Source organism: Panthera pardus, unplaced genomic scaffold, assembly GCF_024362965.1.
Source record: "Panthera pardus isolate Hobbes unplaced genomic scaffold, ASM2436296v1 HiC_scaffold_12, whole genome shotgun sequence".
Classification (NCBI taxonomy): domain Eukaryota; kingdom Metazoa; phylum Chordata; class Mammalia; order Carnivora; family Felidae; genus Panthera; species Panthera pardus.
In genome coordinates, this window is record NW_026526677.1 from 72,186,310 (window position 1) to 72,198,999 (window position 12,690).

The following is a 12,690-nucleotide window of genomic DNA, read 5'->3' on the forward strand; positions in this document are numbered from 1 at the left end:
ATTAGTCCCGCAAAGGTCTATGAATACTGTAGAGACAGCAGTCTACCTTCTGTCTCCTAACACAACTGTGCACACATATTTTTGCTACTTGCAAAAAGTTCATAAAACGTGCAACAAGAGGAAATCACATTAAATCACAGTAACCTATAATACAGAAAGTTTTTAATAATTTTGTTAATATTTGGAAGTAATTTTTTAAATTTTGTGATCCATTGAGAGGAAATGTTATTAAGGAAATTAACCAAATAATTGGGATTGGTTGGTAAGACTGTTTTTATATATATTGAGAGGGACTGGGGGGCACAGAGAGTGAGAGAATATCCCCATGCTGTGAAATCGGTTGCACTTTTTTGCTAGCCTCCTTGGGAAAATGCAGAATGACAACAATTTCTAGGGGATAAATAATGTTTTGAAATATATTTCACTATTCCCTAATCACAGCAGTGTGTATTTCCTCTTGAAAAAGTCTGAAAGTGAGTATGTGAGTGTGCGCATGCACGTGAGAAGGAGAGAGAACAAAGGCAGATATTCCCATCCCTCCCAAAAGATTTGTAATTTTTGAGGAGTTCTTGAACCTGGGGAAAAAAAGCAAGAAAAAGGCCATGTTTTTCAAGGCTGAATGAGATCCAGGCTTCTCTCTTTCTTACCTTTCATCATTGTGAGAAGCTGATTTGAAGTAAAGGCTGGGCTAAGCAGAAGTGAATATTGAAGAAAACTGTCCCTTAGTGGCTTTAAGAGGAACAGTACAGATGGTTATTTTGACTGTTACCTTTCACAGCTTTGGTTTATATAAATCAGTTGCTATAAGGGAGGCAATTCATCCCATTTCCTTTTGTTGCCATTCCCTCCCTGCTTTTGAGAGGCTACTACTTCTCTCTGAGGGACAGAGGAGAGAAGTTCCCTCCCTAGAACCTTTGACCCTAGGAGGTTGCTTAAATGCCTATTTTCAGGAAAACTAAGATGGAGCCTGAGGGTGTATGATTAGTACTCCACTTAGGAATATTACACTCATGCTGTGGGGGCCGCATCTCCCAGAAAACGAGGAAGGGGGGGCAGGAACCTATGAGGAGCTCTGTTCTGTATGTCAGGTGCTTGCTCTCAAAGCTGGAACAGGGACTAATCTACATCCAGACCTCCCTAATCTAGGGAGCTATATTCCAAGGCACCTGACGAGCTATGGCTTCATTAAACAATGGGAACATTGAGTCCTGGATGTGTGCTTAGCTGGGTGCTGGGTGATAAAGAGGATCCCAGGACTCATGAACTCACTTCTCCACGCTTTACGATGCCTAGAGTCCTCAGACAGCCCCATTAATTTTCCCGTCCTTCTGTGGCTCCACTATGAACCTGACAGGAGTTCCTGATCTCAACTATATCTAAAGGCAGCTGACACCCTCTGTGACTCTTTTTAAAGGAGCCACAGGAAAGCTCCAGAGCATGAGGGAGCAATTATGGATTCATTCTAGGGGTTGTGGGAGCCCAAGGTAGCATTGTGCCTCAACCCCCACATTGAGAGGTAAATGAAAGAGGTCACACTGTCTAAACCCCAGCTTTCAGACTGTGAATTTGTTAGCTGAGACCTCTGGCCATTCTCTGCTGTGATTTTTGCCAGGTTGGGGTGCTGCAGGTAGTGACACTTGAGACGTGTTACTATTGTGGGACATGACCATGGTGGGGGGGGGGCATGTCTTGGAACCCTGAGTGTGAGAAACATATGAAATCTCCACCCTGGATTATATCCAATGTGTCTGTTTTCCAAAATCAGTTTTCCCTTACCAATTTTAAAGTTAAAAAACCTTATAGGGTTTTTCCTGGCTTTTTCACCTATTACTGTCTCAAATGTGGATTTTCTCTCAATCTTATGCTAGATTTTTATTGTTCCCTACTTAAGTCTCTACTTTTCCTCTCATCCCTCTCTTTTTGCCCTTCTCTCAGATGTTCCCTCTCTCTTTTGTTGTCATCCTGTTCATGTACTTAACAACAGTGCTAGTGAACACTTGTGCAAGGCCCTGGTCCAGTTTCTCCCCCAAGACAGACACTTTGTTTTGCAAACAAGGTAACTGAGGGGTCTCCAGGTGTCTGGGCTGGTAAGCAGTGGGTCTGGGACTCAAACTCATTAGCTGGGTCTCAGGAACTGCACTCTCCATGACAGCACTATATTACTCTCAACTGTCTTGTCCCCTTTGGGTCTTAATGAACAGCAGAAGCTTTGTGCCAATTCTATGAAGTAGAATTTTATACCACCTGAGAGTAATTTTGAAATATACATGAAATGTTGTCTGTCACCTCCTCTATCAGCATGCCATATCATCTACAACCTGGCCACTGTTCTCCAAGGATTGTCTTCCTCCTGGATTCATGTGTACGTTCAGTTAAAGTAAGGGAAGGTTACTTTGTGTAGGCGCTGTTTGAACCTCTTTTTTTCTCTCTAGCTGCCCACAGTGTCACTGGAAACCTTTTTGGCTCGAACTCCATTTCTCCTTGGCATTGCTTTCTCTAAGTTCCTTGCTAGTCCTGATGCTTCTCTTGTCCCACACTCAGTTTTATTTATTTACCTGGACATTACTTTCCTCTTCTTCTCTTCCTGTTAACACAATCCCACATACCTCCTGTCTTATTAGGCATGATCTCCTTACATGTTTGTGGGATCAATCAGAACAGAAGAAACTTCATTCTAGTTATTTGCTTTTTTTTTAAGTTTATTTTGAGAGAGAGAGAAAGAGAATGGGGTGGGGGGCAGAGGGAGGGAGAGAGAATGTCAAGCGGGTTCCATGTTGTCAGCACAGATACTGATGCAGGGCTCAATTTCAGGAACCGTGAGATCATGACCCAAGCTGAAATCAAAAGTCAGATGCTTAATACCCAGACACCCCACACTCTAGCTATTTTGAAATGAAGTCATGCCATAGGAATAGGACTGAACATTTTGAGAACCCTCACCTTTTGCCTTGTCCTCCTCCCCTTAAGATCTTACTTTTTTTTTATGTTTTTATTTATTTTTGAGTGAGAGCAAGACAAAGTGCAAGCAGGGGAGGGAGGGAGGGAGGAGAGAGAGAGAGAGAGAGAGAGAGAGAGAGAGAGAGAGAGAGAGAGAAAGAGAGAGACAAAGAATCTGAAGCAGCCTCCAGGCTCCAGGCTGTCAGCACAGAGCCTGATGTGGGGCTTGAACTCATGAACCACGAGATCATGACCTGAGCCAAAGTTGGACGCTTAACCAACTGAGCCACCCAGGCACCCCAGGATCTTACATTTTTATTGCTAGGTCTCATGCAAGAACAGCAGTTCCCATTTCTTACTATGGGATATTTAGATGATCAACTCATCTCATGTCATGAATGTGAAGAGCAAGAACAGAGCCCTGGAATGTGGGTAGAGACACTCCAGACATTTACACCGGGATCTGGACTGAAGGAGAAGGACTTCAGTGTGATTCTATCAGGCATCATGGTTCAGTAGAACAAGAGGAGAGGTGAATATAGGGACACAGCCAGTGGACCGTGGCAAGGACAGGGTCTTCTCCTTTAGAACAAACTCTTAATATAGACACTAGATGTTAGTAAATAAATGACATGTCTCTGAGCTAGCATCAAAAACCTTCATGATACAGGAGAGCTGGAGGTCACAGGAACTAACCTGATTGTCCCTTCAGTGTATGGGTGGCACAGGGACCATGAGAATAGAACACCACTGTCTGAGGGTGGGGCCAAATTTCTCTCTCTTCAGTCCACACTCACTGGTAAGGTCCAGAGTCCAGTAGTGTGATTTTTCCTCCATATCCTTGGCAGTGCCTGGCATGGGTCTGTTTTGCTGTTTTGGTTTGACTTTAATGTTAGCTATTCCCCTGAGTGTGTAGTTGGATCTCATTGTGGTTTTAATTTGCATTTCCTTAATATGATGTTTAGCTAATGTAAACTAGAAGTAAATTAGATGTAAACTAATGACGTTTAGCATCCTTTGCTTATCTGCCCATTGTGTATTTTCTGGGGTGAAGTGTCTGTTGCATCTTTTGCCTACATTTTAATTGGTTTGTTGCCAGATTATTCAGGTTTGAAATTTTTTAACAGATTTTTGGACAGAAATCCTTTATCAGGTATATAATTTACAAATATTTATTTTTATGGAACATGATGTTGGTGTTATAGCTAAGAAATCTTTGTGTAAATCAGAGTCACAAGGATTTTTAATCCACATCTTCTAAAAATGTTTAAAATAATTTTACATTTTACATCTCTGATTCATTTTGAATTAATTTTTACATAAGGGGTAAACTCAGTTGGAAGTTAAGTTTTTCTTGTATTTGCATGCTCCATTATTCGAACATCATTTGTTGCAAAAACCTATCTCCATTGAGTTGATTTTACACCCTTGTTTGAAAGTCAACCATCCATATTTGTGTGAGTCTATGGACTCCAGTTTATGGACTCTATTCTGTTCCATTGATCTATGTGTGTGTCTCTTTACCAACACTACATTGTCTTGATTTTCATAGCTTTATAGTCAGTTTTAAAATTAGAAAGTATGAAAAAAATAAAATTAGAAAGCATGGTTCTAACTTTATTTTTTTTTCAAAAATTATTATTGCTTTTAGTTACTTTGCCTTTCCACATAAATTTTAATAGCAGCTTATCTAAACTACAAACATCCTACTGAGACTTTTGTAGGAATTGTGTCATATCTATCGATCAAATTGAAAGGAATTGACACGTTTCCTATGTTGAGTCTTCCAACTACATGCCCCACCCCCAAAAAAAAGATCTCTCTCTCCATTTATTTTGGTCTTCTTTGATTTCTTTCATTAGGACTTTATAGATTACACCATATAGATTTCGTATGTTTTGATCAATTTTCCTACATTTTTATTCTTTCTCTTTTTCTTTCTTTCTTCTCCTTTAACATAGTGCAAATGGTTACCTCTACTTTGGTTTTCAAATAATACACTGATGGCATATGGAAACGTGTTTTTGTTGTTGTTGTTGTTTGTTGTTGTTGTTATTGTTTCTTTTATATAAACTTTTTATTTTGGACTTGAAGAAAAATTACATGGATACTTCTGAGAGCTCCTGTACACCCCTGAATTTGTTTTCTAGGGCTGGCATAGCAAAATATCACAAACTGAGGGGCTTAGAGCAAGAGAATCATATCATCTTACACTTCCGGAGCAACTGAAATCAAGGTGTTCACAGGACCAAGCTACCTCTGAAACCTATAGGGAACAATTATTGGTTGCATCCTCCTACCTTCTGCTGTTGGCTGGCAATCTTTGGCATTCCTGGTGTGTAGATCCTTGCCTCAATCCTTGGTCTTCACATGGCTGACCTCCCCCTGTGCATGCTTGTCCCTGTATCACATTTTACCTTTTTGTAAGGCCAGTATAATGTGGGGTGAGGACTTACCCTAATGACCTCTCTTTAACTTGATTTTCTCTGTAGAGACCCTATTTCCAAACGATCACATTCTGAGGTACTGAGGGATGGGATTTCAACATTTCTTCTTTAGAGGAGACACTTCAACCCAGAACAACCCGGCACCCAGGTGTCCCCATTGTTAGTGTTTTACATTGGCATGGTGCACGTGTCAAAACTAAGAAAAAACTGACGCTAGTACATTACTATCAATTATACTCCAGGCTTTATTTAGCTTTCATCAATTTCTCCATTAATATGCTTTATTTATTTTAGGATCCAATCCAGAGTACCATACCAAATTGAGATGTTAGGTCTCCCTATTGTCTTCTGATCTGTGGCATTTACTCAGTTTTTCCTTGTTTTGTTTTGCTTTTAAGTTTATTTATTTATTTTGAGGGGGCAGGGAGAGAATCCCAAGCAGCCTCTGTGCCATCAACATAGAGCCAACTCAGGGCTCGATCTCACTAACCTTGAGGTTATAAACTGAGCCAAATCAAGAGTCAGATGCTTAACCCACTGAGTCCCATCTTTCCTTGTTTTTAATGATCTTGACAATTTTGAGGTGTGATGGCCAGGTGTACTATAAGAGTGTCCTAACATTGGGGTTTGTCTGAGTTTTTATTTCATGATTAGGCTGTGGTTATGGGTTTGGGGAAAGAATACCACAGAGTTTAAGTTCCTTTTCATCTCATCATAGAATGCTCTATATGATATCAACAGGTTTTTATCATTGATGAGTTAACTTTCATCACTTGGTGAAGGTAATTTTTACTTACTGTAGAGTTAGTTTTTCTCTTCCCCTACTTTATTCTTTGTAAGTAAATCACAGAGGGGAGGAGGGGAGGGAGAACTGCCAAATTGTCTTCCAAAGTAACTGGTACTGTTCATTCTCAACAGCACTAAATGGGAGTTCCTGTCACTCTGCATTGTCACCAGCATTTGGTATTATCAGTTTTATTTTATTTTATTTTATTTTAGCCATTGTACTAAATACATAGTAATATGTAATTATGATTTTAATTCCAATGTCTCTGATTATTACTGATTCAGAATATTTACATATGCTTATGTGCCATCCAGATATCTGCTTTGGTGAAATGTTTGTATCTTTTGCCCATTTTAAAAATTGGTTTAGTTACTTTCTTATTTTTGAGCTTTAAATGTTTTTTGTGTGTATCTCCTGAATATAAATATTTTATCAGTTGTTTGCAAATATTTTCTCACAGGATGTGTCTTGGTTTATATTCTTATAATATCTTTCAGAAAGCAAAAGTTCTTATTTTGTGTAAAGTCAGATTTAACAATTTCCTTTCATGAAGTGAGCTTTTGTGACTTTATTTATTTATTTATACATGTTTGTTTATTTTGAGAGAGAAAGAGCATGAGCAGGGGAAGGACAGAGGGAGACAGAGAATCTCAAAGCAGCCTCCACACTGTCAGTACAGAGTCCAATACAGGGCTCAGTCCCACAAACTGAACCCAGAGATCATGACCTGAACCAAAATCAAGAGTCAGGCATTTAACCGACTGAGCCACCCAGGTGCCCCAGAGCTTTCAGTGTTTTATCTAAAGTTGTTTTTTCTCCATCGAAGTGCCTTTATACTTTTGTGACAAATCAGCTGACCCTCTTGGGCAGGTCTCTGTTCCACCTTCTCTCTGGTTCTGATGATCCCTATGCCTATCTTTTTGTCAATACTACATTGTTATTGTCCTTGTCCTGACTACTGAGCAATTCTAGTGCTTCTTGAAATCTAATCATGTATTTGGATATTTTTATTTTTAAGATGGTTTCAAGCTATTCTATTGCTTTGGTGTACTATAATACACTTGATTTTTAAAAACTATTAAAATAAATTTTTCAATAATATACTTTAGAGCCAGCTTATTTATAACTACAAAAAATTTTCTAGGATTTTGTTAAAGCTTACACTGAATTTATAGATCAAATTGAGAGAATTGTCATAGCTGTATAGGTTGTCAATTCTATGAACATAGTTTATTTTTCCATTTATTTGGATCTTATTCCTTTCATCATTGCTTTATAGATTTCACTGTACTGATCTGCATATGTTTTAAGTTTATACCTAGTTAATGTATTTTCTTAAAAGTTAACAATTTTGTTTTTCTCTGACTTATTTCTCTTAGCATAATACTCTCTAGCTCCATCCATGCTGTTGCAAATGATGATTTCATTCTTTTTTAGTGCTTGAGTAATATTCCGGTGTGTGTGTGTGTGTGTGTGTGTGTGTACATATATATGTATACACACCACATTTTCTTTATCTGTTCATCAGTCAATGGACTTTTGGGCTCTTTTCAATATTTGACTATTGTTGACAATGCTGCTATAAATATCAGGGTGAATGTATCCCTTCAAATCTGTAGTTTTGTATCTTTTGAATAAATACCTAGTAGTGTAATTGCTGGATCATAAGGTAGTTCTATTTTTAACTTTTTGAGGAACCTCTATACTGTTTTCTGAAGTGGCTGCACCAGTTGGCATTCCCACCAACAGTGCAAGAGGGTTCCCCTTTCCCCACATCCTCACCAACACTTACTGTTTCTTGTGTTTTTAATTTTAGCTATTCTTGGGGCGCCTGGGTGGCTCAGTTGGTTAAGCGTCCGACTTCGGCTCAGGTCATGATCTCGCCGTTCATGAGTTCAAGCCCCGCGATGGGCTCTTTGCTGACAGCTCAGAACCTGGAGCCTGTTTCAGATTCTGTGTCTCCCTCTCTCTCTCTGACCCTCCCCTGTTCATGCTCTGTCTCTCTCTGTCTCAAAAATAAATAAACGTTTAAAAAAAAATTTAAAAAAAATCTTAGCTATTCTGACAGGTGTGAGGTGACATCTCATTGTAGTTTTGATTTGCATTTCCCTGATGATGAGTGATGTTGAGCATTTTTTCATGTGTCTGTTGGCCATCTGTATGGCTTCTTTGGGAAAATGTCTATTCATCATTCAGATGTCTTCTGCCCATTTTTTAATTCTTTGTGTTTTTGTTTTGTTTTGTTTTTTGGTTGTTGAGTTGTATAAGTTCTTTATATATTTTGGATACTAATCCTTTATCAGATATGTCATTTCCAAATATCTTGTCCCATTCCGTAGGTTGCCTTTTAGTTTTGTTGATTGTTTCCTTTGCTGTGCAGAAGTTTGTTATTTTGATGAAGTCCCAATAGTTTATTTTTTCTTTTGTTTTCCTTGCCTGAGGAGGCATATCTTGTAAGAACTTGTTGCAGCCGATGTCAAAGAGGTTACTTCCTGTGTTATCCTCTAGGATTTTAATGGTTTCATGTCTCACATTCAGGTCTTTAATTCATTTTGAATATATTTTTGTGTATGGTGTATAGCATATGATTTCACTCATATGTAGGATTTAAGAAACAAAACAAAGGAGCATGGGGGGAAAAAAAGAGAGAGACAGACAGAGAGGCAAACCAGAAAACAGACTCTTAATTATAGAGAACAAACTAATGGTTATCAGAGGGGAGGTGGTTGGGAGATACATTAAATAGGTGATGGTGATTAAGGATTGCACTTATTTCAATGACCACTGAGTATTTTATAGAAGTGTTGAATCACTAAATTGTACATCTGAAACAATACTACATTGTATGTTAACTAACTGGAAAAAACGTTAATTTTATTGGGACATATTTGACATACAATAACCTATAAATACTAAAAATGTGCAATTGGAAATTTTTCAAACAACTGATAACAACTGATATGAATTTGCAAACAACTGATAACAACTGATATGAAACCTTCACCAAAATCACGGTAATGAATCTGTCCATCCATCATCTGTGAAAGTTTCTTTTGCCCCTTGTTTTTGTTTTTGAGTTTTGACTTTGGTAACAACTCTTAACATGAGATGTACCATTTTAACACATTTTAAGTATTGGTAATGATCTCTAGAATTTATGTGTCAAGTTAATTCACTTTTTGAAGCTTTTATAAATGAGGGCTTTTAACATTTTTCAAATACAAATTTTGAAGCTATAAATGGATTGTTAAAAAAATTTTCAGATACAACTTTTTCACTGCAAATATGTAGGAATCAAGATGACTTTTATATATTGACCTTTTATCCTGCCACCTTGCCTAACTCACTTATGAGTTCCAGGATATTTTTAGTAAAGTCTTTGGGATTTCCTACACTCATAATCATGTCACCTGTGAACACATACATTTTATTTTTTCCTTCCCAATGTTTTTCTTTTTTTCCCCCTCCAACCAGATTTATTGGACATAACAAAATTCTACATACAAAGTGACCTGGACCTGCTATTTCAAAACATGGTCCTTTCTTAAATATTTTGATAAATCCATCTATTGAGTGTTTCTATTCATTTCTCTAAAATGAACAGAAAAGTACTCAATGCAGATAATATACATGACCCGCCTACTGGAACTTTAATAGTTCTACAAGATAATTAATGTAGGTAAGATGCCGTCCCTATGACAAACTGTTGGAGAACTGACAGGAGATGTTAAGAGGCCATTTCACACACTGCCACTGTGATGCTGTCATGTTTCTGAATCGTAGTGCTCCCATTATCTGATTCCAGAGACACACCACAGGAATGTGGGGTATGAGGTTACCTTGCTGATAGCTAGGCTAGAACAGATATGACTCTAGCATGTGCATCTGATAGGGTCCCACAGAAACCCAGATTAAGTCCTTGTGAATCTGTGCTCCAGCAATGGAAGAGTTCTTCACTATGTCCTCCAAGTGCTGTGCCAAGTATGCTCCTCCATCCTGCCCACTGTCCCCTGGTCCAGGATCCCACAAGGTGTCCAATGTTTGTCATTTTGTTTTTTCTTGTTTTGCTGCACTACCTAGGACTTCCAGTATAATGTTGAATAGAAATTGTGAGAGAAGACATCTACTATCATCCTAAAATTAGAAGAGAAGAATTTGGATTCTCATTACTAAGAATGTTGTCAACTTGAGATTTTTCATAGAAACACTTCATTAAGGAAGTTCCTTTCTGTTCCTAGGTTACTGGAACTTATTATCATGAATGGATGTTGTATTTTGTTGGATGCTTTTTCTGCTTCTATTAATATGTTTTTCCTTCTTTAGCAAATTAATAAGGTAATTTACATGGATTATATTTGAAATGTTGAAGTAACCTCATGTTTTCTTGAATAAAGAAATTTCAACATGCTATATTATCTTTTTAAATATTGTTGGATTTGTTTTGAAAATGTTTTGTTGAGGATTTTTTGCCTTTATGTTCAAGGGGGATATAAGAATTTAGCTTCCTTTTGTTGTAAAGTTTTTGTTTGATTTTTGGATTCAATTATTTTCTCAGTTGTCTTTCTGTTTTCAACTTCACTCCTTTCTGCTGTAATTTTATTTGTTCCTTCTTTCTGTTTACTGTATGTATAACTTTTTCTCCCTCTAGTATCTTTTTTTTAATGTTCGTTTATTTTGAGAGAGAAAAGGGGAGAGTGAATAGGGGAGGGGGGACAGAGAGAGATCCCAGTCAGGCTCCACTGGAGAGCCTGATTCAGGGCTATATCTCATGACCATGAGATCGTAACCTGAGCCAAAATCAGGAGTCAGATGTTTAAATGACTGAGCCACTCATGTACCGCTAAAGAACTTCTTTTAACATTTTTCATGAGGTGGGGTTCCTGGTCATATATCCTCTTAATTTCTTTTTATTCTTTCCATTGTATTTTCACCTGAGAAATTCTTTACTTCTCCTTTACTTTTAAAGAATCTTTCTAGGTCAGTGTTTATTTTCTCTCATGCTTTAAATATTTCATTCTACTCTTTTCTTGCCTATGTGGCTCCTGATGAAAAGTCAGATGGATTTCTTATCTTTGATTTTCTGTCAGCAAGGCATTTTTTCCTCTGACTTCCTTCAAGATTTTTTCTTTCTATTTGATTTTTTAAAGTTTAAATATTATAATTTTAGTATTTATTCCACTTGGTGTTCTCTGAGTTTCCTGATGTGTGGTTTTGTGTCTAACATTTCTTTGGGGAAATTCTCCATCAGTATTCAAATATTGTTTGTTTCTTTCTTTCTTCTCCTTCTGGTATTCCCATTACATGTATATTATGCCTTTTGTACTTGTCCTTCAGTTATTTGATATTCTAAGGGTGTTTTTTTTTCCTTTATCTCCTTGTTTTTTAATTTTGATATTTCTATGGAGATATCCTCAAGCTCCAATTCCTCAACCATACCTAGTTTACTACGGAGCCCATCAAAGTCATTCTTAATTTGTTACTATATTTTTTTGGCTCTAGAATTTTTAGAAATACTTAGTATTTTCATCCCCCTGCTTCATTATGTGTCTGTTCTTGTATGTTGTCTACTGTTTCCATTAAACTCTTAGCATATTAATCATAGGTTTTAGAATTTAATTTTGTAATCTGATATTTCCACCATTCTTGCCATACGGGACTCTGATTCCAATGCTTCTTCCATCTCTTCAAGCTGTTTTATGCTAGTTTGTTAGTCGTAGTTTCTTGATGAAAAGCAAACATGATACACTGGACACAAGGGATTGCAGTAAATAGGCCTTCAGTAATGTGGTAGTAAGGGGGTGGGTGAAGACGATGGATTCTGTAGTGCTATGATTAGGTCTGTCTTTTAGTGATCCTGTGTCCCTGGTCCCTGTGCCCCTGTGACCTGGAGGTCAGCAGTGCTTCTCAGTCCCCCACCTCTTGGATTTAACACAACAGTGTCTAGAGGGGCTGGAGTTAGGTAGTCCCTTTCCCAGGGAAGTTGGCTCTGGTTAAATAGTTTCTCCTTTTCAAGGAGGACAATCCTTTTTAAGGACAATCCTCTTTAAGAAGAACAGAATGCTCTGACATATTTCAAAATGATTAGTTTTCCCCTCCTCCTGCCAGAGCAGCAGCGATTTTTTTCCCCCAATATTCACTGTGAGGACCTGGTAAAGTTCCTACAGGTAAAACCCATAAAACTGTGGGTCCTTCCTATGAGTGAGTCCCCCTGGAGTTTTTAACTCTCAGACTTGTCCACACTGAGCCTCCAGCCATTCATCAACTACAGTACAGGTTTCCTACCCCAGCACCATGTCCCATGGACAATTCTGCTATGGTAAATTGAGACTGTCTGTATCTACCTATGCAACCCTCTCCAATTGGGGGAAGCAGCACTTTGCCCTCTGACCTCAGGGAAATTCTTTGATGAATTTAAGAGTTGTTGATATTTCAGTTTTTCAGATTTTTATTTGTTAGGACACAGTGTGATTTCTGAGCTTCTCACATGTTGCACCAGAAACTGGAAGTCTATGCTTCTAC

The 12,690-nt window shown here is 37.9% G+C and overlaps 1 pseudogene; it reads right to left on the reverse strand.

The window, feature by feature from the left end:
- Nucleotides 1-9,898: 9,898 nt before the first annotated feature.
- LOC128776256 (ragulator complex protein LAMTOR5-like) lies at nt 9,899-11,851 on the reverse strand (annotated as a pseudogene).
- Nucleotides 11,852-12,690: the final 839 nt, after the last annotated feature.